This window comes from Eublepharis macularius, chromosome 13 (assembly GCF_028583425.1).
Source record: "Eublepharis macularius isolate TG4126 chromosome 13, MPM_Emac_v1.0, whole genome shotgun sequence".
Lineage (NCBI taxonomy): Eukaryota > Metazoa > Chordata > Lepidosauria > Squamata > Eublepharidae > Eublepharis > Eublepharis macularius.
This window is the reverse complement of record NC_072802.1, coordinates 49,136,456-49,160,916: the sequence shown is the minus strand read 5'-3', so window position 1 is coordinate 49,160,916 and position 24,461 is coordinate 49,136,456.

Sequence of the window (24,461 nt, the reverse complement as noted above, 5' to 3'; positions counted from 1 at the left end):
TCCCTATTTAACATTTATGGGAAGACTTATGGGGAAAAAGAGACGTACCATGATTGTAAGCAACTTTACGTTAATACATTACAAGGACAGTATATTCTAATAAAGTACTTCCAAGAAGCTTTAGACCAAAAGCTCAATCGCCTTAAAGAGTCTGTAAGACCCTCATGGCAGTCCACAGCATTTAAAAACAGGCAAACCAAAGAAACTGGTTTGATGATAGGAAGCAGAAAGCAGGGATCAGTATTGTGAATGTGCTATTTAATTTAATAACACTTGATAACATTAAAGTATTATTAATAATTATTAATGATTAATAGATGACTTGGAATTCGAGGGTAAGCTACAAGATGACCAAGTTTGCAGATGATACCAGATTATTCAGGAAGGATATCTCAAGCCAGAGTGGTTTGTGAAGACTTCCAGACGGATCTCTCCAAACTGGGTGAGTAAGCATCAACACAGCCAATAAGATTCAGTGTGAGTAAGTGTAAAGTAATACACATGGTGGTGGAATTCTTAGGTATATGGTATTGGGATCTGAATTAGAGGAAAGAGATCTTGGGGTCATGGTGGATGGCTCAACGAAAGTGTCAAGCTGTAACATGTGCAGCAGCAGTAAAAAAAAAAAGGCAAATTCTGTGCTAGGAACTATTGGAAAATGGACTGAAAATGAAACAGATTTCCCTTGTATACATCTATGATGCGGCTGCGTTTGGAAAACTGTGTACTGTTATGGTGGTCATATCCCAAAAGGTATTTTATTAGCTATATAAGGAAAAGATAAGGAGTTTGGGAATGTTTACAGAAAAGACAAATAAGAGAGGATGTGATTGAGGTTTATGCAATTTTGCATGGTAAGGTTGCCAGCCCCCTAGTGGAGGCAGGGGATCCCTCGCCCCCAGCTCAAAGTGGTGGTGGAAGAAAAATAAAGTAAAAAAGGCCTTCAGCTTATAGCATGACATCACTTCCGGGAGAATTTGGAAGTGACATTATGCATCTCTAGGAACTGGTTTCAGCAATCCTTAGAGAGGACTGATTTTATCATAGAGTTTCAGTCAATTCTAGGAGAGATGTGACAAGTATGAGTTTTCCTTTAAGTGACGTCATGCCAGTCAGTGCCTAACAGCTACAATATCATGTCATGTCCTGAAACATATAATATGTAATTTTTCTCACAGTTCTATAATGTGTTCCATATTTTGGAACTCTGTGGATTTCAAAACTGTAGGTAGCAAGCCTAGGACCGTGTCCATTTCTTTGATTCACTTATAGAGATAATTAATGGATAGTACATGATAATGAGTTTAGTGCATTGATGTTACTGAGAGCATCCAATTAAAATGGGATTGTGGACATAGTGTCTTAAAATGGGAGGGGAGCCCCATGCAAGCTGCCCTAAGCCCCTTGGTGGAAGGGTGGGATAAGACTGTAATAGATGGGAAGAGAGAGTTGGAAATGTGGAAGAATGTCATCCTTCCGTTTGCTTGGAACTACATCACTCTTATTTCAATGAGACTCACTCCCAAGTAAGGTAATCAATTCCAGCTTGAGGAAATCTCTGGAGAACTGGGGGCAGTGCCTGGGGAGGGCAAAGGATGTGATGCCATAGAGCCTTCCAAAGCTGCCATTTTCTTCAGAGGAACGGATTGCTGTTGTCTGGAGATCAGTTAATTCCAGGAAAACTTCAGGCTCCCCTCCTAAGTAAGTGAGCATTAGGTTGCAGTAATGCGCATGCCTATGTGGCAAACCCCGCTGCGTTCATTGGAACTTATTCCCAAGCTATTCCTAGAATTACACTGCTTGTAGCTGATCACTCATTGTGCTATCCATACTTTCCACCGGAGGCTCTGCTGAGGTCAATGCCAAATCCCCAGGTCTATGCTTGTTTAAACAAATTTGACATCAATTGACAAATTGGAAATCAAAACTCCTTTGATTTCCAATTTGAAGTGACAGCTAACTTTCATCTTTGATAAGCCAAACTAGCTGAACTAGTTGCACTAATCAGTGTCAAAGGTCAAACAAAGTCAAACAAAACCTGGCAAAATTCAATAATGTCAGATTTCCCATTGATAGTCTTAGAGATGTATGTGTAAATGTGTTTTTTTTGCTAATGAAAATAAATACTTGATCAATGGCCTGGGGAAGTCTTGTTCCTTAGCTCAAAACTAGACAATGCTGGTCATAGGACTAAGCCAAGCATTATTAGCCTAGAATCAAGGAGATGAAGAGAAATGTCTGGGGCTCAGACTGGAATCCTTGGGGCCTCAGATTAGGAGCTAGGGTTACCAGCCCCCCAGTGGGAGATCCCTCGATCTCAGCATCTCCCCTGCCACCTCTCACCTGGCTGGTGGGGGGTGGGAGGCATAGGAATGGGACCCCTCAGTGGTCGCCCCATGCTCCAGAACACTTCCGTGTCATGTTGCATTCCCATCACTCCTGGTGCAACGTGGAAGTGGCAGGTCGCTAATTTGGTAAAAATCAAAAATCATCAGGACTATCAATGGGAAATCTGCCATTAGTGAATTTGGCCAGGTTTTGTTTGTTTAATGAACCTCACCTTTGACTCTGATTAGTGCAACTAGTTTAGGTAGTTTGGCTTATGAAAGACCAAAATTAGCCATCACTTCAAACTGGAAATCAAAGCATATGATGCTGCTGCACACACGCAACGTAAGTCCTCCTGTTGCACCCTCCCATAATAACATAGCACAATATTCGATTTATATACTTCCCTTCAAGACAACTTAACATCTACTCAGAGTGGTTTACAAAGTGTTATTATTATCCTCATGACAGTTACCCTGTGAGGTGAGTGGGGCTGAGAGAGCTCTGAGAAGCTGTGACTGATCCAAGGTCACCCAGCTGGCTTCAAGCGGAGGAGTGGGGAGTCAAACCCAGTTCTCCAGATTAGAGTCCTGCCACTACTACACCATGACCCCTCTGCCTCCCACTTTCATGCCTGGGGGACCCAGCAACCCTATTGGGAGCTGTTCCCAAGGATTTAGCTGCTAGTATATGTGCTTAGGCCTCAGTGGGTGATCTTGGCCCACTTACATTGTACTTACCATGTACACTGCTCTGAGCTCCTTGGAAGAATGGCATGATTCTAAAAAGTATATAATCAATAAATAAAGAAGAAAAGTGTTCTCTTCATGAGCAGAAGGGAACACAGTTGTGTAACAGTGTTGAGTGTGATTGGTAGACAGTATGGAGTGTCAGGATTGGAGAGGCCTGTTATAAATACTGGCATTCTACTCCTGACTGGTAGCTTTTCTAGATTAAGAGCAATTTTCCTCAGGAGAGAAAAATGTTAATAGAACAAGTATCTATTAAGAAAATTCCCTGCACCAAAAAGATTTTCCTTAGACTCCCAATACTGCTGAGGAAAATTTCACCGTATCTGTGTCACATTTAATTTTCTTTAAAAAATAGGTAGCTACAGCTGTAGACTTCTTCCTTCCTTCCTTCCTTCCTTCCTTCCTTCCTTCCTTCCTTCCTTCCTTCCTTCCTTCCTTCCTTCCTTCCTTCCTTCCTTCCTTCCTTCCTTCCTTCCTTCCTTCCTGGGGATTTTTATTCTGCCCCTTCACCAAGGAGCTTAGAGTAACAATTTTCTTCCTCAGAAAATGAATGAATGCATTTCTACCACCTCATTAAAACATTTCTATGAATTGGTATTTAGATGGACCATTGGTCTGATCCGGTAGACCTTTTCTTATGCTCTTATGTTAATATCTCTTGGATGAAGAACCCATTGCAGGTCAAGATTCAAGTTCCTATGTCTATATTCTTAGTCTCTCTGTATGTGTGTGCGAGTGTAAAAATGGGATGTTGACAGTTTTCAGATACTTGCAAAGTTGTTAGCAAGAAAACGAGAGCCTTTGTTCATCAGTTCCACTATAATGGGCTTAAATTAGAAGAAGGTAGACCAAGGAGAAACATTTGGCTGTATATAAGCATTATTGTTTCTGAAAAGCAGAGACACTCCCAATCCGGCCATCAAGTCTTGTACTATTTGCAGCTCTGTGGAACCGATGCACCGTGAAAAACATGAGAACTTTGTCTGATCGCTGCCTTTATTAATGGCTCCCTGAAGCATCTCAAGAGCCACCGGAAAAAAAAATAAACACATGCTAATGCAATTAAATACAAAAATGTTAGTTAATGTAGCGTTACCAAGCTGATGCTAAACAACCACTCCTCAGGAGATGAAAATGGGAAAGCGCTCTCACTCAAAATGGATGGCAGAGAAAGGCGGGAGCGTGGGGTGGGGGGTGGGGGCTCTGCTTGGCACCTGAGTCCAAGTATGGCATGCCAGATTTTGCAATGGCCTCCTTGTAAAGCTGTTACCCAAATAGGTAGTCTTCAAATTAGTTGGGGGGAAATTAGCTTACAGGAGACAAAGCGAGAAGGAGTAACTGGGATTCTCCACCAATGTTACAGCTTGGGATTTTTCCCTAAAGAGAACTCTTGAAATAAACCAACCAGATGTTCAATCAGAAAGGTTTTTATTAAAAGAGAAATAAAAGGGAAAGCATACAATCACACACAGAACACATATGAGGCTAAGAGGAAATCAGGGAGGAAAGGGGAGAGAAGGCAATAATTTCAGGTAAAAAAGGTAAAGGTAGTCCCCTGTGCAAGCACCGAGTCATTACTGACCCATGGGGAGACGTCGCATCGCAACATTTTCTTGACAGACTTTTTGTTATGGGGTGGTTTCCCATTGTCTTCCCCAGTCATCTACACTTTACTGCCAAGAAATTGGGTACTCATTTTACTGACCTCGGAAGGATGGAAGGCTGAGTCAACCTTGAGCCGACTACCTGAAACTGGCTTCTGCCAGGATTGAACTCAGATAATTTCAGAGAAGGCAGAGGTCCTCAGAGGCAGCAGTGAAACAACCAGCATTTCACGAAGGGAACAAGAGAAGGCTCAAATGAATTTGGGGATGTATCTATGGGTCCTAGAAAACACACACACCCTGGTGACTATAGATTCCAGATATAGGGCAAAATGCTCCCTGGGGCAAGCTGATGTTTTCACCCCCAAAACAATAACTTGGTGGGTTTTCCTGAGGTGGATAATGGGTGTAAATTGTACTTGATGACCCTGTGAACGTGGTGTAGAGAGTACCCTCAAGTCATAGCTGACTTATGGCAACCCCTGGTGGGGTTTTCATGGCAAGAGACTAACAGAAGTGGTTTGCTAATGCCTGACTCTGTACCCCTGGTCTTCATTGGAAGTCTCCCATCCAATTACTGGGCCATCCAGGTCAGGGTGTATTGGATGGGAAAAGCTACCAAGTGTAGCGAATAGTGTCAAATAGTGTTGCTTAATTAGGGTAAATGGGGAAGTGAGGCCGGGCATGGATGAGATTAGTCAGAAGTTTCTTGGGAGACCCATTGTCTGAAATTATGCATCTCTCCAGGGGATGGAGGGCGGCAGTAGTCAGTCAGCCTCTCTGACTCCCCTTCTAAAATATTTTCCAAGCTCTTACCTGGTTGTCATCCATTTTGTTTCATTTCAGGCCAGGCAGTGTCTTGCGCTTATGATATTTGAGGGAGGGTGTTTATGTTTTTATATCACCAAACGACCTCTCAGTGGGAGGAGGGGTCCGACTGCTAACACAGTGGCCAGCCCATTGCTGGTATGCCTAGGAGCTTTCCAGGGGCAGAGCCCTAGAACATGGTGTTGCTGACATCATTTCTGGGTAAAACCCTTAAAGTAATGTCATAAGCACCCCATGATGAAATTCCACAATTCCACTGATCTCTATGGTCTTTACCATAGAGATCAGTGGAATTGCTAGAATGTTGTGGTACCCTGTATTCTGGGGTTTTGCCCAGAAAGGATTTCTTGTCGTTGGTGATGCTGTTGTTTCCCCTCTCACTGCTGCATTGATCAGCGGCAGGCAATTAGGTGCAGCAGTCGGTAATTACAATGCCTCCCTTCTGCCTGGAAGCTGGCAACCCTTCTTCCCTGGCATATTGTGGCTTCCCTGGTACAACAGTGCCTTCTGCACAGTTAGAATTGCACCCGTGAAGGAGATCACAGTGAAGTCTGCTTGCTGTTATCCCCAGCTCCTGCCTTGCACATGAAGCAGCATCTGTGCCTGGTGAAGGATTTCAATTAATGAAGAGATTAGACTAATCTCTCGGTAACCTGGGGCCTTACAAATGTTTGAGTGCCTGACTAGTGGAAGTTCCAGTCCGCAGCAGGCTCAGCACTTCCGAAGTTGAACGATCTCAGGGACATCTGACTTGTTGCAGCTGGGCCCAGGCCTGGGGCAAGTGCAGCCTTGTTCCAAACCAGCGGAGGGAAAACTGGAGATGTTCAGCAGCTTCCAAATCCCCTGTAATGACATGATTAAAGCTTCCAAAGTGAAAGCACTACAGACAGCTGCAGGAGAAGCAAACACAGGCGGCTGCCTGTGCAAAACCACCAACATCTGCCAGGGGGGAGGGAAGGAGGGGGGGAGGGAGAGAAGGCTGCTGTTCACATGGCTAATTACTTGCCTCCTGAATTAATAAATGATGCGGAAATAAAACTGAGCAAGCGAGACCTCAGTGCTTGGAAAGAGATATTTTAATTTGCATGGGAGCTTGGAAAGGCCGTGGCTCCTTCTCCCCTGTTTGCTTTTTGATTTCTCAAAAGCACCGGGAAAAAATTGTGAATGTGTGGGGTGCAATTTTTTTTTATTCCAAGAGCATTAGACAGACATTTGGGTAATGCCTTCTTGATTCATCGGGGGAAATCAGCATAATGTAATTGCTTGTCAGAAGGGATGCTTAGTAATCCACCAGTTTGGCTTGCTGTCCTGCTTGCCAGTTGTGATCAGAGAGGTAATCATTCACTGAACTGTTTGGATGCATCTGAATTAAATTAGATGTGTTTGTTTGTATGATTAAATAGCTGTGTCACAGCTGCTGTTCCTCCACTGCTACCTTTTTGCTGACCACCTCCAATTGTTAAAAGGCACATTGTTAAAAAAAAAGATTATCGAGTTGAGACTTACTACTGGTGCGTCTGTATGTCTTCAATGTCTGCCCAAGAATCTAGCAAATCTCATGATCAGTTCTTGTGATCAGTTCATGACAGAAATGTTTGATTGTGCAGGTCTGCCTAAGTGTCTGTCGTTTTATCATTGTCAGTCTCCATCCTTCCCCCGTTTGTGACATTTGCCTGTTGCAAAAACTGTAGTCTTGTTCTGATGAAGTTGCTACAGTCTAGCTTTGAGTGTAGTGGAGACCCAGTTCCTGCACCTTCTACAAGGATTTTTTCCCCCTTCCAAAGGAGGCAGCCTGGTAATTAGTTGCGCTTAATTCCCTTCAGCTTGTTACTATAATTAATGTCTAACTTTCCGAAGTCTAATTAAACTAGGATTGTTGAATGCTCAATAGCTAAAATGTCCCATTAGATAAAGCTAATGCAACTGTCTCCAAATGCCAAACGGGGCTTTTCTTGAAGGGGCTGATAAATAAATCCTCATAGAAAATGCAACCATTGAAATGTGGCTGAAGCAATGGCAACAGCATTAGAAAGAGTCATTGGTGAAGCGGCCAGAGCGGGTGCTCTGTGGCTTAATGGCTAATTACGAAGGCAGTAACATTTGCAGCCATACCAAGCACCTGGTGGGGAAGTTTTATGGACTGCTCTCCCCAACAACCCTCTTGCTCCCTGTGACTAGATCCTAACCAGTCTCTTAGGGAAAAATGGAGTGTGTTGTGCTTGTTAAATCTGCTGGACAGTTATTATGAAAGATAAGGCTTGACTTTAAAAAAAAAAGCATGCAAGAGAGTAAAGAATGCTGCAAGGGAAAGGAGGAAATGGCAGTGTGGATTAAAGATGGAGCTAAAGGCAGCTTGGAAAACTAACAAGAAAGAATAGAAACCCACAAGAAAGACAAAGGGAGCAATTAAAGGGCACAATAAACTGGTCTAAACCTCAGCTGAGACAAGGGCATCCTGTTCAGAAATGTAGACAAGGGAAGAACAAATGTAGAGGAGACAGAAACAACAGAATGAGAGTTCATGAGAGCAAACCCAGAGGAAGCAGAGGGGGGATAAAGTGGAAGAGGGAGGGACAGAAGGAGAGGTGGGAGACTTGACCAAGTAATTAACAGTAGAAAATAGAACTCGCAAAGCTCACAGTGGGCAATTAGAAGAGAGGGAGGAAGAGGAGGTAGTATAGGGAAACCTGGGGGATTCTCCAAGACACTCATTATCTCAGGCAGAAAGTGGTGCATGACAAAAAACTGGTGGACAAAGAACAGGGTCCATCAGGTTTGAGCCCACAGATACCTATATTTGGGTCCTGAGAGCCTAACTTTTGCTAGAGGTATAAAGAGGACCTAAACTGACTCTAAGGCCCATTCTGCATGGCACACTTTAAGCTGGTGCTTCTGGGTATTCAAGCTGATTGGTACTGAATCGTCTCATTCTGCACTGCACAACACTGAAGCAATTTGGTGTCTGCAGACATGTTGAGATGTGTGTATCTGGAGCTGCCTTTTGTGGGACCTGCAGCCAATGTCATGTAAAAAAAAAAAATTCAGCGCATGCATCTTAAAGTTGCAATGCTGGAACCCTATGCCATCCCCCCAGGGCTGGCACCAGCGTCGCTAGCACTTGAGGCAGCTTAAGGGATGCCGCTGCGTGCATGCATGCATGCCTGGACTGCATGATGACGTCACTGCATGTGATATCATCACACAGGGCTGGGTGGCACACGGAGGGCCTTCCAGCCCTCCCGTTCAGTTGCTCTATGGACAAGGTGCAGCCGGCCGCCCTGCCCGCAGGCTGCGCCCAGCCCGCAGACCAACTGAATGGGAGGCTGCCCACTTAGCTGCCCCACGCTGCAACCGCCAGTATGTGCTCCTGGCTGGGAGCATCAGCTGCGGGCCAGGCGCGGCAGGTGGCCAGGGTGGTGCGCGGCAGCGTGCATCCTCCCAGTCCTCTGGCTCAGATGCTCGTGCGCTGCCCTGGCCTCCTGCCGTGCCTGGCCCGCAGCTATCTGCTGGTGGCAGTGGTGGCGGCAGCACAGAGCAACTGGGCAGGAGGGCTGGGAGGCTGCCTGTTCAGTTGCCTGCACTGCAACTGCCAGCACGCGCTCCTGGCTGGGTGCAGTAGCACAGGGCAATTGAGCTCTGTGGCATGTGCTCCCGCCCCCGGGCCAGCGCCCCTTCCTTAGTGCTTGAGGTGGCTGCCGGTCTGGCCTCAATGGGCGCACTGGCCCTGCACCCCCCTCCCTCTCCCTGTATTCATTGATAAAAATAAAGAGGGACTCTGTGGAGAGCTGGGAAGGGAGTGTTTTCCACTGGGTGGCCAACCAGTCAGCGCCCAGGGAAAGGAAAAAGGGGAGAGGGAGAGAAGCAGTTAGAGACTATAATTTCTGCATGCAAAAAAGATGCATCAAGGGCAACTCAACAGCAGCTTGAAAAAAAAAGTTGCTTTATGTGAACATGGAAAAAAGTTGGGGAAAAGCCAGAGAAAGATCAATTCTGCATTACATTCTCCATTCCTCATATGGGACTCAGGCGACTGAGAGAAGCAGAGTGGAATCGGAATTGCCCTAAATCGATTGTGTGGAATGGGTCTAAGGTTTAACTTCCTGAGGGATGGCAACTCATGAACACCTATACACCCACCCCATAAGATGTTCTCCTACACAAATCCCATTTGGATGTACTTCAGAAATGTTGGTGGAGGGTGGATGGGTCAAAAAGATGGCTGCAACTTCCAGGGCACATGACATCTTGTCTTCTAAAACCCAGAGAATGACTTGTGAGCACACATTGGAGTCTATGTTGTTAAACGTAAGCAGATCTCCAGCTAGTCAGTTTCTGGATGGGTGACTAAATGAGAGCACCAAAAAGCTGCTCAGAAGCTGCAGGGAAGCAGTAGAGCCGAGTCCAGGGACGCTGGCCACAACATCCTCTCTGGAAAACTGTATATGAGGGGGTGGATTGGCAGGTAGAAGCCGTAGTCCCAGTCAGATATAAGCGTACTAAATAAATAAATTGATTTTTAAGACACAATGTACCTTGCAAAACATAAATGGTTCAGCAGATAAAAGTTCCCTTTTCTAACCAGCCTCCACCCACCGAGACTAGCAGCAGTCGCATTAATGATGCAAAGTAAAAATGACACGCAAATTCACATAATTGGTTCGAATTGCGGGAGTTTTCTTTCTGACTTACTTTGCTTCAGGGCTTGGATTTTTTAAAAAAGAGAATGAGAAGTCCTGATCACCCCTAGCTCGCCTCGCCCAACCTCGTCCCTAAAAGGACCCAGACTCCGTAAGTCACACAGCACCAAAACACACAAAGTCACAGCTGAAGGAGGTGCTGAAACTGGAGCAGGTGTGAGGTCAAGAGTTTGGAGTTCATGTGATGCTGGTGGGACCCACTGCCTGCACCTCTCTGCTCCTCTGGAAGTCACTTGTTCAGCAGGACACCATGCAATAGGGCAATCCAATGAGTGACACTAGAGGGCTGTACTTTTCAATCTCTTACCACCTAAGCCTTAGGGGGAAGGGCTCTAGCACTCTTTGTTCTTGCTCAGCTATTATATAAGGATTCATCTGAGAACAAGGCTTTATTACTGAACTGCTGCAGCAGCCATATTTAAATCTGCTTTGGATACTGCTGAGCCCAAATGGGGTTGGGGATGACTGTTTTATGAACTCTTTCAGCCCTGTGGGAGCAGCTCTCTCATTTCAATAAAATAAAAAAGAGTCCAGTAGCACCTTTAAGACTAACCAATTTTATTGTAGCATAAGCTTTCGAGAATCACATTCTCGAAGAGAACGTGATTCTTGAAAGCTTATGCTACAATAAAACTGGTTAGTCTTAAAGGTGCTACTGGACTCTTTTTTTATTTTGCTACTACAGACTAACACGGCTAACTCCTCTGGATCTCATTTCAGTGTCCTTCTTTTACAAACAGGAATGAAAACTTTCCCCTTTTAAAACAGTTTTAGGTGATTTTTTTTGTGCAATGGATATCCTGTCTTTTGACCAAAGCGTGGTCTCTCCCCCTCCCTGCTACAAATCATGCTAAACCTTCATGCTGAAAATCTAACTCTATGTAATGTCGGTGCAGCACTAATTCTAATTCTAAATTCTGCTGCAACTGACAGCAGTATCTGACATCTTGCAACACTCTTGAAGCTGGGAGCATAGCACCTAACTGCAGCTGTGGACAAGTTTACATCGGGACCACAAAGCGTAGCATCCAGACAAGAATAAAAGAACATGAAAGACACAGCAGACTTGGCCATCCTGAAAAATCAGCAGTGGCTGAACATAGCCTAACTCAAACAGGACACAGTATCCTATTCCAGGACACTAAAATACTTGACAACACTTACAACTACTTTGTCAGACTGCACAGGGAAGCCATTGAAATTCATAAGCATAAGCACAATTTCAACAGGAAAGAAGAGACTTTAAGAATGAATAGAGCATGGTTTCCAGTCCTGAAAAACACCAGGCTAACAAAACACTCTATACCCGACAATAGCCCTGCAGAGAAGATTAGCACATCAAGCACCAATCCATATGCAAAAGAACCTCCTCAGGATACAGTGAAGCCTCCCTCCATTAGCATTCCACACCCTGGGAAACTCTTACAGGATGACTCAGCTCAACCCCACCCCTCCTGAGTAGATATAAATGACCTGCCAACATCTTTTCCACACTGTGACACTGAGAGATCTCTGTCTTTTGGTGCTACACCTCTGAAGATGCCAGCCACAGCTGCTGGTGAAACGTCAGGAACTACAATGCCAAGACCACGGCTATACAGCCCGGAAAATCCACAATAACTAACTTTTCCTTGTTTCGGCTTCTGGACATTCAAAGAGTTCTGTAGCCTGGGGAGGAAGAGAATAGAAAGTGGCCTATCCAAGCAGCTGCTATTCAGAACTGCCAACAGAATGACAATGGAAAGATGGGATGATAGCATACCTTTAAATACTGGAGTGCTCGGAAAGATCTAAGTAAGTTGGCTGGAGGAATGAAAACAGCTGGAGAGAACCAGCTCAAGAGCAGCCCATATAGATACAGGTCTCTCTGTGTGTAAAGTGCTGTCAAGTCGTATCCAATTTATGACAACCCTGCAGGGTTTTTGAGGCAAGAGAAGCTGAGAGGTGGTTTGTCATTGCCTGCCTCTGAGTAGAGATCCTGCACTTCCTTGGTGACCTCCCATCCAAATACCGATACCCGTGCCGATCTTACTTCGCTTCTGAGATCTAACTAGCCTGGGCCATCCAGGCCAGGGCTTCCTGAGCTACCACTCTGAAAACCCTGAAGCCTTCCTCCGGACTAAAGAGCCCTTCCTCCAACTTCAGTGTCTTTTGTTGGGGGATGGACCACTTAAGTTGGAGGCTAGAGGAAGAAATCATACTTTGCCGAGAAGAACTGTAGGATACGGGTCTTTGTAATGTTTTGTATATACATAATGCCTTAAGTTTATGATGCTTGCCTTCCTAATACAAAAGCATGAATGACAACCTGACAAAGGAGAAGAAATGCTGGCATTGCCCTACATTGGCTCCGAGTCCTGAGGCATTCAAAGAGCTTGGATTTCAGGTGGCTGCCAAACTGTGAGACCAAAGGGTACCAAGATTTGGTGCTTCGGAGCCGAGAGGACGACGGAGTTGGGTTTCTTTAATTAGCTACAAAATGATGGCGATAAGGGGGTTAGTAAGATGTTGGGAAGGGATGGGCTATAGCAGATGCTTGCCTCAAAATGAAAGTATTAGGATTGGGTGGAGGCAGGCATGCAGGAAGTAATTAAAATGATGTTTCAAAATGTTGCGAAGTCACTTGAAGACCTAATATTCAAAAAGCATGGCATGAACCCTAAATATAGGCCGTTTTCACACGTCTTACTGGCTCCGGTACATCGTGCAAAGTTTCCGCAAGGACGGCATCTTTCTGGCGCGATTTCACGTGAGAACCAGGAAATCGCACCAGGAAGACGCTGTCCTTGCGGGAGCTTTGCACAATGTACTGGAGCCAGTAAGACGTATGAAAAGGGCCTGATAAAATAAACTTGGATATCTTTCCACCTTGCTGTGTCAATGTGGCTGATGTTGATCTATATGTCTTCATCCTCTTCAGTGTCCCCTCTACTGCCCTCGTTATGCATCCAAGTTCCTACTAGGGCTATCAGGCGCAGATCTGGAACTGATGCCACTGATGCTCTACAATTTTGTCAGTCTCTACAGATGCTTCAATGATGTATCCCCCCCATTCTCCTCCACTGCTCATTTGAGCAGTGATAGGGGCTAGGAGGTGGCAATGGGAGACTGCACACCACAGCCAGTAAGTTGGCAAGCCTAGTTCCCACCCAGTACTGCAATCCTCCTTACTCAGCTATGAGTGACAAGTTGTATCTGTCCATAGCCATTCTACATAGTAACATGAGAAGAAAAGGTGAGACGACAGCAAAGGAAGAAAGGGGGGTAGATAAAAAATACACATGGAGCTGCCTTAGGTTGAGCCACACCATTGGTCTGTCAAGGACAGAATCGTCTACTGTGACAGGCAGCGCCTTTCCAGGGTCTCAGGCTGAGGTCTTTCACATCATTTACTGCCTGATTCTTTTACCTTAAGATGCTGAGGTTTGAACCGGGGACTTTCTGTATTTAAGGCAGATATTCTATCACTGAGCACTAGACAACCCTACCTATGCTCTAGATGAGGAAGGGTTGTAGAAGACACGGTAACAGCCTGAAATGGAGCACTGAGGTTCCTTCTTTTTAATGTCAAGGAAGAAACACTGGGTTAGTCTACCAAAGGCAGTGGAGGGGCTCATACTGTGAATTAATTAAAGCTGTTGCATCCAGTGGAGCTTTAGGGTTGACTCTGGCCATGGTAGGGAGTAGATGAGATTTACAGCTATCCGCAATTCAGCTAGGCACGATTCCGTTCTTGGCAGAGTCCCGTGGCTTCTCCCCGTTGACTGCCTTACATTTTGGATTGGGCCCTGGTTTTCCAGAAGGAGATTAATCTGAGAGCAAAGCAGGATGCTGACAGGGAGGAGAAGGCAGGTAGTGGGGGAAGAAAACATTGACCTCATTCCCTCTACAATAATGAGAAGAAATGAGAAGCGATTACTGGGAAATTGTACCCATCTTGCTCTGATTGTTCCAATGTAACAGTTTCCCAGCAGGAAAAATCCCCAGGGCCTTGTGAAGAGCCAGCGCAATAACCAAATGATGTTTATATGCCCTTGATGGAGTTGCTCTTTTGCTGTCTAGTACATATTTGTAGGGTTTTGCAAGGGAAGTGTTTTTTTTAAAACACCTCCATCCAACCTCAGTGATGAGGACAATCTACCACCCACTTCCTTGGGGCCTGTGAGGTGTTTGTGCTTCATATCTAGAGGGAACCTGATGCTACCATCAAACTGTACGTGCACTGTGTTCAGGATTTAGAATTCTCCCATTGCATTTTCAAGCGGGGACTTGCATGCTGCACAGGTTTAATTTCCCTCTGCATCTGGATTTCCAATTCAGGGCTTATTCATTCCATGTCTGCAAATTCATTTACTGTCTCTTCAGATTTTGTTTCTCTCTCCCTCCTCTAGCCCTATTTTACTGAATTTATTGGCATTGCCTACTGGTAGAACTGGCATCATCCAGGATTGGATGACACTGGTGTCTCAGCTGCCGTGCTAAATGGGAAACTAATATTGACATCCTTGTAGCTGGACTGTTAAGAGAAGATTGTTGAGGTGCAAGGAACTCTTAAAATGTAATAAATGCATGCAAAATGTTATTATTCATGTGTACAAAACTTTCCAGGTTACACAAAGACGTGGCTAACTGCATTAGATAAACAGATATCCTTACAGTGCAATCCTAAACAGAGTTACCCCAGGCTAAGCCCACTTATTTCAATGGGCTTAGAATGGAGTAATACTGCTTATGATCACACTGTTAGTGTCCCTTCTAGCAACTAGGCTCTTCTCTCTTGGTGAACAAAGAAGCATGAATCTCACACCCAGAGGCTTCAAAGGCATTCCAAGCCAGTGCTGAGCATTTGACCATTGGTAGCGTTCCATCATGCATATTTTACATCCCCCGATTATTTTTGAACATTGTGTCCTTGTAGAAGCAGCAGATTCATAAAAGGCATTTAAATTTTTTATGTTCAATTTATTTTCATTCCCCTTGTCTAGGGCTTTATAAATCTGACTTGGCAAAATGACCACATGCCCCTTTCCCTGGCCCCACACCGGACTTAAGGGGCCGATGTTATCCGGATACATTGCAGTGCAAATAAATGAGTTAAACAAACAGAGAAAAAACAAAGTCTTTGCTTTTAATGAGGTGTTCCCAGCAAGCTTTGATCTGCCCCTGAATTGCAACACTGGAAATAATGATTAAATGCCTTTTTAACACAAGCGTACATGAAACATTATATACTGTTACATATTTCAGAAGGATAAATTGGCTGGGGGAAGGGCGGTTGAGAGGAGCAGATGGTAGTACTACAGAACCATAGAAACAAAGCGTAGTTGAAACAACAGCAAGGCAACTGTCATCATAGGTATGAAATCTACATGATACCTTTTATTAGGACCAACTCAATTGAGACAAAACATTGTGCAAGCTTTTGAGCTACTCATATGTTACATGTTTCCTGGGTCCGTCTGCTAATCGGGTCATCTTGACATGTAGGGCTGCCAGGTTGCCCACTTTGATAGGCAGCCTCTGGCCTTTCACTCCTGCCCCTACCTTTGCTGTAATCAGCAGCAGGAGCAAACAGGTAGAACGGAACAGCAATACACACCATCATTTTCAGGAATAGGTAAAAACCACCATGGTTCTATGCTTTTTCAGTGCAGGCTTGATTCAGGATTGTGGCACACAATGATTTGGATAGGGATTGTGGTACACAGAGATGGGACTTAAGCCTTTGTCCCTGCCTGCATCATTTACTCATTCTGAGCCACTGTTTGTCCCACTGAGGAAACATAAATGTGTAGACCATTGGTACATGTTAGGTTTTCCCAGTGGAGTAAATATCAGCTCTCTAGGGCAATTTCATGTTGGGAAAATGGCACAAGAAGAAAGGTGCCCATTCTTCCTACACATCATGGAGCCAGTCTGTATGTCTGGGAAGCATGGGGTTCCCAGATTACATCTCTTGACCTCACCTGGGGAAAGTTCAAGACGCATCAGTCAAGGCAAACCTAGTATTTTGAATAGCTGCAATCACTCGTGAGCAGAGCCTCCTATCTCCTCATTCCATGGCTGTCCAACTTGAGCAGCTCCTGAACAGCTTTGCATCTGAGCAGTAGATGTGGTCGTGACATTTCATTTCCTTACACCCAGTGGCAGTTTTTACATCTATTCAGTCAGTGAAATTGATTCTCCCCCAGGGTCCCAGATGGTTGGGTCAGGTAATTAAGCAATGGTGAGGGGGCGGGGGGAGATAAAGATGACAACTACTTCCATAAGGCTGTGAGAAAATGTACATGGGTGTAATAATGTTGATAATATGGACAAACGTAATATGGTAAAGAGTTTTTTTTCCCTTTTAAAAGCGTTTATAAATAACTGACTGACAGCTCATTCTTAATTTAACAACTGGCTTCTGGGTGGTATACAGTGATGACAGTTCTGTGGGAAAGGTAAAATAAGTTCTGTGGGGAAGGTAAACTAAGAGCCAAGCTACAAGTGACATTTTTCACATGAACGACACTTGATTGTTTTTGCAAGTTTTTCTGGGAACTGAAGTCCCTCTCCCCTGCCCCTTTTCCTTCTGTTCCTTCCCCTCTCTGTTAGAATCGCTGTCTGAAGAGCCAGAGAAAGCCAGCGGCAGCAGCAGCTTTTGCAAATCGTCTTGCTCCTGGGGAGCTGCTCTGGAGAAAGCTGACATGTCGGTGAAGCTGAGCAGGACGCCTAGGGAAGGGAGAAAGTTGCAGCTGCCTGCCCCCCAGAGATCGTTGAGAGCAGGCTTGTGACTGGAGGAACGATTTGCAAAAGCTGCTGTTGCCGTAGGCTTTCTCTGGCTCTTCAGGCAGCGATTCTAACAGAGAGGGGAAGGAACAGAAGGAAAAGGGGTGGGGGAGAGGGACTTCAGTTCCCAGAAAAACTTGCGAAAACGATCAAGTGTCCTTCACATGAAAAATGTCACTTGTAGCTTGGCTCTGAGACTCACAAATGGCCCTATTGTTTGATGAAAAGTTGGCTCCCTGCTTACATCTGTCAAACAGAATGTGAGCTGAACTGGTGGGTGAGTATTCCTTCCTTCCTTCCCAGACCAACTGTCTTGAGATGTTGCTGCACCATGTTTACTATTGAGACAATTATCGGAGGCTGCCCTACTTTCTCTGTGTCTCTTTAATAACACGGGCAACCTCGTTAGATTTGTAACATGGGCATCGGCGGAGGGGAGCTAATTGCCAGCAGCCTCCTTAAGAAATAAAGCAGCCTCATCGTTTGTCACCTCACGTTTTTTCATTACAGCCGAGGAGCCAGAGAAGATGTTCCCTGATTAGTCTGTTGAATTATGAATTAGGTTTCTGGTCCCTGCGCTGCTGTTTCCTCCATGTCATTCCCAGCACTTTATTTCCCTATCTGCGTATAAAACCAGGAACTTGATCCTGCAATAAACACTTCAAATGCCGTTTTTTTTCCTAGAGGCTAATTAATTGTGTTGCATTTCTTGAAGACATCCCACTACTAGGTCTTGCATCAAATTAACCATGCTAATCCCTCACCCCACACATCATACACACACAGGAAAACTCTCTGCTCGGTGCCCAGGCAAACCCTATTACGGTCCAGCTGGAAAATAAAAAGGTGAGTTTTCATTAAAAAGGCAAATAATGCTACTACCACACACAGGAGCTGGTCGTGATATATCAATACAATTCACCCTGAGTGTATGATTGTGATATGTGGTTGCTCAGGCAGGACTGTCGCTGGAGTGGAGTCAAGGGGCGCACCCTCATATCTGGAGCACTGATCGGCTCATCCTTATTTTCAAACAGGCTTATTCTTTTGTGAAATGACAGCTTCCTTTTCAAATTGTAAGAATGTTTAGAATAGGACAGGGCTGGCCCAAGGTTCCTTGGCACCCTAGGCAAACTATGACTTTGCCCCCCCCCCCTCCCAATTCAATACAGAGAAAAGTGAGACATCTAGAATGAACGTTTTGCTTACCTGGCATTCAAAATGAAAGTGCAAAAAATAAACATAGATAAGCTCCTCAAAAACCCTTTATGGCAATCATGACTCAAAGTCCCGCCTATCTTCCAGGGCTCTGAACCAATCCCTGCAATTTTGGCCTCATCAAATCCAAGTGATTGCAAGCCAATCAGAGCCCATGGCTCCATAGACTAGGAGGGGGTGAGACCACCTAAGTTTTCGAGGGGGGAGGAGAAGCTTTTCCCCTCTGCCAGGGTACTGTGGCTTTGAATAAAAGCATTGGCTTAGATAGGATTTTTATTTGGCTTTTAAGTAAGATTTGGGGTAGGCTTAGGAAAGCAAGCTTGTTTTAGGTGATAAATAAGCACCCTGGTAAAAGCCAGAAGTACTAAATCTATCTGGGTAGTTTCTGCAGAGACTATCAGGTGAAAGGGAAAACCTACATCTTTGAGATACCCTGTCTGGGGAAAGGGAAATCAACCCCCACCCCTCAATGTTTGTGTATGTTAACCAGGGTTGCCAGCTCTGGGTTGGGAAATACTGGAGGTTTAGGAGGTGCAGCCCAGGGAGGGGGGATTTGGGGAAGGCTGGAGCTCAACAGGTTATAATGCCATACAGTTGACCCTCCAAAGCAACCATTTTCTCCAGGGGAATTGAACTCTGTTGCCTGGAGATCAGATGTAATTTTGTGAAATCGCCAACCACCACCTGGAGGCTGGCAGTCCTAATAACTGAAGCTGTTTTTGTTAATTCCAATTAGGAAATTAGGAGTGAAGTTGAGAGCTACTTGTACATTCTATACTGAAGTACAGAATTTATCTCTCTAGAAGGCCCTTTCTCTGAATCCAGGATGTTTGTGGAGATTGACACTGGAAATGCACTCTGTACACATTTGGGGGTGTTCTCATCTTTGGTTGGTAACCTTGTTACAAACCTTGTTTTCTGTAAATAAATCATTGTTCATCACCAGCTATGTCCAGTGAAAATAGCTGTGAAAAGGGGCTTATATTTACCTCACAATTAAGTGCATTATTCTAGTAGGGTCCCAAATGTGAGCCCTTTGGGGCACACAAAGCTTTCATACTACCAACCAATTAATCAAAGCTTGTGTTAACCTTTGTTACTGATTGTGGGTGGCTGAGGTTTAAACAAGTAAAGGAGGGACCAGAGAGTGTGGGAATGGACAGCCATAAGTCTATAGGGCAATTATGTCAGAAGCCTCTCTCTCCCCTCTCTCATTTTCCCCTCCCCATGGTTAGTCACCACCAGGGCTTTTTTTCTGGGAAAAGAGGTGGTGGAACTCAGTGGGTTGCCCTCAGAGAAAATGGTCACATGGCTGGTGGCCCCGCCCCCTGATCTCCAGACAGAGGGGAGTTGAGATTGCCCTACGCGCTGCGCGAAGGGCAATCTCAACTCCCCTCTGTCTGGAGATCAGGGGGCGGGGCCACCAGCCATGTGACCATTTTCAAGCGGTTCCGGAACTCCATTCCCCCGCATTCCCCCTGAAAAAAAGCCCTCTATGTTCCATCATGGCAGCTATAGAAAAACTGTCAACAGATCCAGATCCAGAGGAGTTAGCAGTGTTAGTCTGTAGCAGCAAAATAGAAAAGAGTCCAGTAGCACATTTAAGACTAACCAACTTTACTGTAGCATAAGCTTTCGAGAACCACAGTTCTCTTCATCAGATGCCGTAGATATAGTTCTCTTCGTCAGATCAACAGATATAATGATTCTAAAAGCCAGTTAATTCCAAGCTTCACCCGACTAGTACTCCACCTTACTGTGCCATCCAAATTTTCTATGGCTCAGGGTAGATATTTCAAAGTCAATATTGCCCTTATCATGCCTAAGTGACCCCAAAACAATGTTCTCGTATAGCTGCTATGATTGTGAGCATAACAGGGTACTTGAAAGGGTAAATTAAGGAAGTTACTCATTTATTTAATGGAGGTGATCATTATATGAAGGTAATCATTTATCTTCTTAAAAAAGGAATCTTCTTATTCAACCCATATGTTCTTTATGCTAATCATTCACAGACAGTGAAATACACAGGCACAGAGATACTAGCAGTTAGCAAATAGGAAATCACCGATTTTTTAAATTCATCCCCCCCCTCATCATGTGTAGCCTACTGGGTGAGAAAGGCAAGTTATAACTTTGTAGTAGGATTACCAGCCTCCAGGTGGTGGCTGGGGATCTCCCAAAATTACAGCTGATCTCCAGGCAAGAGAGTTCAGTTACCCTAGAGAAAATGGTTGCTTTGGAGGATGGACTCTATGGCATTATAATTGGCTGAGGCCCCTCCCCTCCCCAAACCCCATACTTCCCAGGCTCCATCCCCCAGATCTCTAGGTATTTTCCAGCCCGGAGCAGGCAACCCTGCTTTATAGTCTCCAAAGTCTTAGTGGGATGCTAATCAACTCATCCATTTCACAGATTGACGTAGTACTTAAAAAAATCCAGTTCAGATAACAACTTACAATCTTCACATGTGCTGAAAAAGGTTTGAATTAATTGTTAAATAAAGCATGCTAACTTACTGATGATCTGGCTGTGTCTTGCAATGGTGATATACACTGAGCTTTCTGAGAGGGCATATGGGCCAGGGGAGAACATCTATGAAGTTTCTTCACATGCTGTTGTACCTTGACTGTTGACTAGGAGGATCCTGCCCCACAGCCCCAGCTGAGTTGTGTACTGTTGGTCCCATTTGGACATGTCAGCAGCTGAACTTTTCAAAACTGATTCTACTCCCTTCCTTCCTACATACTTTATATACAATAAGTGAATCTCCAATACAGATTCCAGTGAAGTTTAATGGATTCAGTCTGATGTATCACATTAATGGTAATTACATCAAAGTATGTAATTATAAGGTGGTGGAGAGTGCCATCAAGTCATTGCTGACTTATGGCGACCCACCAGTGGGGTTTTCAAGGCAAGAGACTAACAGAGGTGGTTTGCCATTGCCTGCTTCTGCACCTCTAGTCTCCATTGGAGATAGAAATGGACATGAACCAAAATGTGAACCAAAGTTTGTGATGAACTGGGCTGGTTCGTGGTTCGTGAACCAGAGGTTCATCAGAGCCCATTTCTGATAAATCGCCACGAACTTTAGGCTGGTTCGTTTGGTTCGTTTTTCGGTTTGTCACTGCAGACAGCCTGGCGCTGATCAATCAGTTTTCCTAGGCAACAGGGGATGGACTTCCTGCAGACCTTCTGCTGACCCAGAAGTGACTGTTTGTTTGTTTGTTTGTTTATGAAATTTTATTGGATGGGTTAACATACAATCAAATTAAAAGCAACTACATTTCTTTTCAGTTCCCATAAGTAAATGTTCCCCACCCCCTCCCCTCCTCCTTTTCAGTGTTGACTTCCAACAGCACTCCAACCCCCCGTTTTCTGATCATATTTCTACGCTATAATTATTAGTCTGTTACTATGGGTAAAGATCTAAAATATATCTTATCTTATTTAATATACTTCAAAAGACCACAGTTGTTCCTTGACATCCCATTTTCTTTCTAAGTATTTTCTCATTTTCTTCCAATCTTCGAAAAATCCCTTTGGATCTTGATATCTCAGTTTTCTCGTTAATTTGTCCATTTCAGCCATGTACAACAGTTTTCGTATCCATTCTTCAATTTCAGGTGTTTCTTCTCTCTTCCAGTATTGTGCTTATAATATTCTTGCCGCTGTTATCATATAGTACAATAATATCCTATCATTTCTATTAATGTCTTCCAAATGTAGAGATAACAGCAACATTTCTGGATTTTTAACAACATTATACTGGAGTATTAAAGAAATCTCAGCACATATTCTAGCCCAAAAGTCTCTAGCCTTGCCACAAGTCCACCACATGTGAAATAGAGAACCTTCATGCTCCTTACATTTCCAGCACTTGTTAGACAGCTGTTTATTAGCTATGGCTAATTTTTTCGGTGTTAAATACCATCTATATAACATTTTATAGCCATTCTCTTTAATACTGGTACATGTTGAAATTTTTAAGGTATTTTTCCACAATTGCTCCCATGCCTCCATCGTTATTTCATTATTACAGTTTATCGCCCATTTTATCATTTGAACCTTGACTGTCTCATCTTCTGTAAACCACTTTAATAACAGTTTATATATTTTAGAGATTGCTTTATTATTATCCCCTAACAAAAGTTCTTCTAACTCTGAATTTTTAGTTCTAAAACCTGTCTTCCTTTGATCTGAGTCAAATAAATCCTTGATCTGTCGATATTGTAGCCAGCTGTATTTGAATGGCAATTACTCATTTGGTTCGAGTTTTAACTCCTTATCTTCTGTTTCTGTTAATTCTTTAAAGGTAAGCCATTCTTTTCCGTTGTATTCCAAATTCGGGTTAATTACTTCAGCTGGTACAATCCACAGTGGCTTCTCCTGATCAATGTATTTTTTATATTTCAGCCAGGTTAAAAACAAAGTTCTTCTCAAATAGTGGTGCTGGAACATTGCGTCCATTTTGTGTTTATTGTACCACAAATATGCATGCCATCCAAAAAGTTTATTGTAGCCTTCCAATATTAACAGTTTATGATTGGATAAAGACACCTATTCTTTTAGCCATACTAAACATATTGCCTCATGGTATAGTCGAAGATCAGGTAACTGCATTCCACCTCTTTCCTTAGTGTCACAGAGTACTTTCATTTTTACTCTAGGTTTCTTTCCTGCCCACACAAATTCCGATATTTTCCTCTGCCATTTTTCAAATTGTTTTTGGTCTTTAACAATTGGTATCGTTTGCATTAGGAACATAATTCTAGGCAACACATTCATTTTAACTGTGGCAATCCGACCTAACCACGATAAGTTTAATTTGTTCCATTTTATCATATCCATTTCAGTTTGTGTCCAGAGCTTTTCATAGTTATTTTTAAATAAATCAATATTTTTAGCTGTCAGTTCTATTCCCAAATATTTAGTTTTGTGTACCACTTCACATTCTGTTACTTCCCTCAATTCTTGTTGCTTCTTCTTTGTTATGCTTTTGGTTATTATTTTGGACTTTTTTTTATTTATATAGAAACCTGCCAAGTCTCCAAATTCTTTAATTCTGTCCAGCAATCTTGGCAGAGTTTGTAATGGATCTTCTACTATAAACATCACGTCATCTGCAAAAGCTCATAACTTTTATGAAGATCCCTTTATTTTGATTCCTTTTATATTCTCATCCTCTCTAATCTGCCTTAATAATATTTCTAAGACCATAACAAACAACAGTGGTGATAGTGGACAACCTTGTCTTGTTCCTTTACTTATTTCAAACTTCTCTGTCAAGTCGTTGTTAACACAAATTGTCGCTCTCTGTTCTTTATATATTGACTTTACTGCTTTTATAAATTCTTTACCTAAATCCATCTTCTCCATCAATGCAAACATGAAGTCCCAATTCAAATTGTCAAAGGCCTTCTCTGAATCCGCAAAGAAGAGCCCAACTTCCAGAAGTGATTATTTGTTGACTTGGATGTGATGTTTTCATGAACCAAACGAACTGGTTCGTGAACTGGGGCAGGCTCATGAAAGTTCGTGGTTCATGGTTCATGAAATGCGATGAACCATGAACAGCAAGGTTCTTTTTTCCTCGGTCCGTGCCCATTTCTAATTGGAGGTCTCCCATCCACTTACTAATCAAGGTCGATCCTACTTAACTTCTGAGATCTGATGCGATCAGGCATGCCTGGGCTATCTAGGCGAAGGCATGTAATCCTACTATATAAAAGGCAAACTGCATTGGCAATGACTCACTTTTTATCCCCATGCTGGTGCACTTGCACACCCCTCCACAGGGATAAAAGGTGAGTTGTTAGTGACATGGCTTGCCTCAGAGGCCCTGAGGAGGCTGTGGTGGCAGGAAGGCCCAGTTTGGTGGTGGAGCCATTGCAGGGCCTTGGGAGGGCCACACATTCATGCCACTGTGCGGGGCCTCCTTGCCACCTGTGTAGGGTTGCCAGTCCCCCCACTGGGGGTGGGGGATCCCCCCACTCCCACACTCCACCTTCTGCCCCCACTTACCTGGCTGGCAGGGAAAAAGGTGGGGAAACATGCTTCCTGGGGGTGCACCATGGTGGCACGGCACGCTCCTGTGCACAACAGTAGGCCAATTTCAGCCCAAAATGGGCCCGATGCAGCCTGCTGTGGTCCGCAGCGGTCGATTTGGCCTGAATCAGGCCTGTTTCTGGCCTAATTGGGCTGTTGTGGAGCACAGGATTACTCCCGGGCCTGTCATGTTGCCCCAGCAGTGCTCCTGG